Below are 5690 nucleotides of genomic sequence, written 5' to 3'. Positions count from 1 at the left end.
AAGCGGCTCCGTATGAAACCCTCACTCACTGAGAACCATCCCCACAGCCAGGGGCTGCGGGGCTGCAGACAGTCCAAAGCGGAAGGGAGGATTAAAAACGAGCCATTATTTCTCCCTCTGCCACTCTGTCACAGAGACAGGGAGAGGGACGGCAGAGACGGGTGACGTCATTCACGTGCCGACAGAAGCCGTTCAGCCCATCGAGTCCACAGTAAATCTCTATCGCTTGCTTCTCTCTGAGGTTATTCATCATCAGTGCTGCTTGTTCTAATAAGAGGGAACTGTATCTGTCTGGAAATGCTGTCTCCGACAGACCGAACCACATGTCATTCACGGCTGTTCATTTCACCGGAGGACCCTGCTGTGTGATACAGCCTGGGGAAGAACTGCAAGGCGGTAAAAACAATGACTGCAGATGCTGGAAACCAGATTCTAGATTAGTGGTGGTGGAAGAGCACAGCAGTTCAGGCAGCATCCAAGGAGTTTCGAAATCGACGTTTCGGGCAGAATCCATTTATTAGGAATAAAGGCAGTGAACCTGAAGCGTGGAGGAGGCTAGAGGAGGGTGGGGGTGGGGAGAAAGTAGCGTAGAATACCATGAGTGATTGGGGGAGGGGATGAAGGTGATAGGTCAGGGAGGAGGGTGGAGTGGATAGGTGGAAAAGGAGCTAGGCAGGTAGGACAAGTCCAGACATGTCATGGGGACAGTGCTGAACTGGAAGTTTAGAACTAGGGTGAGGTTGGGGAAGGGGAAATGAGGAAACTGTTGAAGTCCACATTTATGCCCTGGGGTTGAAGTGTTCTGAGGCGGAAGATGAGGCGTTCTTCCTCCAGGCCTCTGGTGGTGAGGGAGCGGCGGTGAAGGAGGCCCAGGACCTCCATGTACTCGGCAGAGTGGGAGGGGGAGTTGAAATGTTGGGCCACAGGGCGGTGTGGTTGAGTGGTGCGGGTGTCCCGGAGATGTTCCTTAAAGCACTCTGCTAGGAGGCACCCAGTCTCCCCAATGTAGAGGAGACTGCATCGGGAGCAACGGATACAATAAATGATATTAGTGGATGTGCAAATAAAACTTTGATGGATGTGGAAGGCTCTTTTAGGGCCTTGGAGAGAGGTGAGGCAGGAGGTGTGGGCGCAGGTTTTCCAGTTCCTGAGGCGGCAGGGAAAGTGCCAGAATGGGAGGGTGGGTTGTAGGGGGGTGTGGACCTGACCAGGTAGTCACTGAGGGAACGGTCTTTGTGGAAGGCGGAAAGGGGTGGGGAGGGAAATATATCCCTGGTGGTGGGGTCTGTTTGGAGGTGGCAGAAATGACAGTGGATGATTTGGTTTATGCGAAGGTTTGTAAGGTGGAAGGTGAGCACCAGGGGCGTTCTGTCCTTGTTACGGTTGGAGGGTTGGAGTCTGAGGGCGGAGGTGCGGAATGTAGATGAGACGCATTGGAGGGCATCTTTAACCACGTGGGAAGGGAAATTGCGGTCTCGAAAGAAGGAGGCCATCTTGTGTGTTTTGTGGTGGAACTGGTCCTCCTGGGAACAGGTCCGGCAGAGGCGGAGGAATTGGGAATAAGGGATGGCATTTTTGCAAGAGGTAGGGTGGGAAGAGGTGTAATGCAAGAGGTAGGGTGGGAAGAGGTGTGCAAGAGGTAGGGTGGGAAGAGGTGTGCATCGGGTCAAATCCCTGTCACATACGTGACTGTTGTTCTCGTGTTTATTTTTTCTCTACGTGTGCTGAAGTAACACAGTGAGGGAGCAATTACTGTTGTCAGACATACATGTAGGGGCGTATTAAATACTGAAGTTGTGAGATTTGAGCAGTGTTTATTAACATAGACCATTCAGTGTTCGAAACTCTGGCTCAGGAATTTGACAGAGAGCGATTTGAGCAAAGGTTGAGCCAGGGCGTTCACCCCATGACGTAACACGAGTTTCTGCGGTTGCTTTGTTGTTCACCTCATTTGTGTGTTTTGCATCATTGAGGATTTTGAAGTTGTCCCCTCTATAGAAAAGGCCTGTGCTTTTGCAACATTGTACAAAAGATGCAGTACAATAACAGCCGATGCTAATTCTGTCTACATATCCAGATATTGATCCCTGGAAACAGCATTGTGCACTCTCCTCGAGTCTGGAAAACAACTTCCTCACATATAATGTTATATTCTCGCTCTCATGGCACTTTTCATTCCATCGGCTTCTGTTTTTCACGGAATCCGATTCAATGGATCTTGTCACTGTGTGTGTACATGTGTCAATGTATGTCTGCCTCTGTGTGTGCATGCCTGTATGTCTGTGTTGGTGTGTGTCGGTGTGTGCATGTCTCTGTGCATCTCTGTGTGTCTGTGTGATAATATGTGCTTGTTTTGTGTGTGTGTGCGAGTGATTGTGTGTCTCTGTGTATCAGTGATTCTGCGTGTGTGTGAGGAGTTTGGGTGTCTGTGTGTAGGGGGCTTGTAAGGGTGTTTTCTATGTGTCAATGTGTGTATGCCTCTGTCTGTTTGCCAGTGTATGTGCATATCAGTATGTATCTGTGTGCCTGTGTGTGTGTGTCTGTGTTTCTGTCTGTGTGTTCCTTTGTGCATGTATGTACGTACATGTGCTTTTTGCGTGTCTGCATATGTGTTAGTTGTGTGTCTGGCTGAGTGTGTCTGTCCGTGTATGAGAGTAAATGTGCATTTGCGGGGAGGGTGGGTGTCTATGTGTGTTAGTGTGCATGTTTGTTTGAGTGTGTATGCCTGTCTGTGTGTGAGTATGTGTGTGTGTGGGCAGTGTGGGTGTCTCTGTGTGGGGAGTGTGGATGTTTTCGAGCGTGGGAAGCATGGTTGTCTTTGTGTTTGTGTGTGTGTGTGTCTGTGTGTGTGTTTCTGTGTCTGTGTGTGCGTGTGTGTCTATGTCAAAGAGTGTGGTGCTGGAAAAGCACAGAATTTCAGGCAGCATCCAAGGAGCATGAAAGTTGGAATTTCGAGCATAATCTCATCATTAGTAACGAGGCTTGTGGACCATGTGGGCCGAACGATAAATGGAAGGGGATGGTGCTTGGGTAAGGCAGCTGGGAAGGCGACAAATAAATGATGGTGGAGTGAAGGTGATAGGTTGGAGCAAAGAGTGAAGTGGATAGTGGGAAAGAAGACGGACAGGTAGCACAGTTCAAGAGGGAGGTGCCGAGTTGGAAGGATGGATCTGGGATAAGTTCTGGTGTGGGGTTGGAATGAAGAAACGAATGAAATCTGTGTCTGTGTGTGTTCTGCGGGTGTGTGTGTGTGTCTGTCTGAGTGCATGCGTATGTGTGCATGTATGTATATATATCTGCATGAGTGTAAGCATTTTGTGTGCGTGTGTGTGTGTGTCATGGGTGTGTGTATGTCTCTTTGTGTGTGTGGCTCTCTGCATCTCGGTGTGTGTCGCGTGTGTGTGTGCATTTGTAAGTGCGTGTGTAGGGTGGCTATAGGTATGTGAATCTGTATGTGAGTGTCTGTGTGCAGCTGTATATGTCTGTGTGCAAGTGTCTCTGTGTGTGCACACGTTTGTAGTGTGTGTGTAAGTGTGTGTGGCGGTGGCTATAAGTATTGTGTATCTGTGCATGAGCGTCTGTGTGCAGCTCTATGTGTGTACAAGCCTGTGTGTGTGTGCGTGTTTGTAGTGTGTGTGTGTGCGCATATGTGTGTTGATGGTGCTCTCAGTTTGGATGGTGCTGTGAGCTGACACATTCCCTCTGTCCTTCCGAAACTGAATCCCTATGATTTTCGCCCTCCATTACCACCTGTACAGAGGGGTGGGGAGACCAGCAGAGTCTGAGAGCGACAGAAAGCTCAGCAAGTCGGTCACCATCTGTGGGCAGAAATGGAAGTTAATGTTTTGGGTTGAGTACCCCTTCCTCAGAAACTCATGTCAGGGGGATAGTACATCACATTAACACCACAGTGACTTCCAGACTCGCCCTACACTGATACACACAGTTAAACACACACGAACACAGAGACATAGAGACACTCACTCATACACTGACACTAATACAGACATGGAGTGTCTGTCAGTATTTCTCTTGCTCCGGTAACTTTGTCAATATATCACTTGGACTCTGGAATGTGTCAGTTTTTTTCAGTCTGTTCATGGTGAGTGTTTTTGTATTGTGCTTGTTCACACTAGTGAGAGAGTCAGTAAGTATTAGTGGAGAGTGATTTTAGGACAATTTCATTGCTTGCCGAAACCAAACCTGGAAGAATTGTAAAGTGTGTGGAGGACAGTGTGGAACTCCAAAAGGGCAGTGACAAATTGGTGTAGTGTTCTGTTTTATGGCAGATGAGCATCAATGCAGAGCAGTGTGAGATGATGCACTTTGGTAGGAATAACATTGACAGACAATATAAAATATCTGTACAGTTATAAAAGGGCTGCAGGAGCACAGGATGCTGGATATATATGAGGACAGATTATTGGACATGGCAGGACAAGGGAGGAGAGCAGTAAATGTCACAGATTATTTTCAATATTTGAGCTTTTTACAGGAGGAGGTGTAGGAGGGAGCCTCCGTGCTCCCTTCCTGGGAGGTAATGGTGACGATGTGATGTGAGCCCACCCTCCTGCCCACCGAGATGGTGGAGTTTCCATTTATACCAGCTCGACACAAAAGAGAGATGGCATCAGGGCCACGGCTTCTACGTTGTGCCGGGGGGAAACGGAACTGCCAGTGGGTTTAAAGTGAGAATTGCCCTTCACTGAACATTGCTCCTTACTCGTTTGGTGAGATGTGGATGTTTCAGAATCTCCACACGAGGCATCCCGGTCCTCTCCAACTCGTAGCAGGGTCCTCCCCATGTGGTGGTGGCATGAGGGAGTGGATATCGGGAACTCCACAACCCGGCTTGACCATTTCTGTCCTATTGCAGGCTGTTTCTCCTGGAATGGTACAAAGGGAGGGAGGGAGGGAAGGTTGCAGAGGGTGGCCCTGCTCTTAGTTCTGGTGTAGGTGTGGCAGGGGAAATGGTGAGGTGTCAGGAGGGAGTTAGTCCATAGTGTTACGGCCATGTTGCGTTATTAGTGTGGGTGGTATAGTGGAGGGAAATTAGGAGAGAGAGAGAGGGAGAGAAGGTGAAAGAGTGAGAGTGGTGGAGCATGAGCCTAGTTCGGTGGTCGGTGCTATAACAAATATACAGTGAGTGCGAGGGATCAGAGAGAATACAGTGATCCTTACCCTGACAGAGTGGGGAAGGTTATTGATGCTTGTCCTGTATTGCTGGACATTTCCTCAGACCCCAGATACTGCACTGAGCTGGGTGGTGAGCTCGTACAATGCTCAGGGGGTCTGGTGGTGTGGGTCCCTCTGGGAAAAGAATGGTCTAACTCTGTACTAGCCCATCCACCAGGTCTTCCAAACCCCTGTCCAAAAAACCGTGTTGTAATTGTCCCTTATCTGCCATGCTTAAGGTAAACAGTGCAGGGCAACTTCTAACTAAGAAAGCTCAACCGTTTGCCCATTGGCCTTTTGAAGATGGCACCAGTGCCAGAGATCACGGAATATCCAGGGGCATCCGAGCGATGGTGAGTACCTCCAGCCATGATGGGTGTGGAAATCGGGCTGGTATTGAATGAGAGGGACACCATGGGGTGGAGTGGGTAGTTAATGAGGTGAGTTTGATAAGATAGCACCAGAAACATGCTCAGACTCGTACAGACAATCCATCTGTCACATTCAATGAAAAC

The sequence above is a fragment of the Chiloscyllium punctatum genome, chromosome 21 (assembly GCF_047496795.1).
Source record: "Chiloscyllium punctatum isolate Juve2018m chromosome 21, sChiPun1.3, whole genome shotgun sequence".
NCBI classification, from domain to species: Eukaryota; Metazoa; Chordata; class Chondrichthyes; order Orectolobiformes; family Hemiscylliidae; genus Chiloscyllium; species Chiloscyllium punctatum.
Note: the sequence above shows the minus strand (reverse complement) of the source record.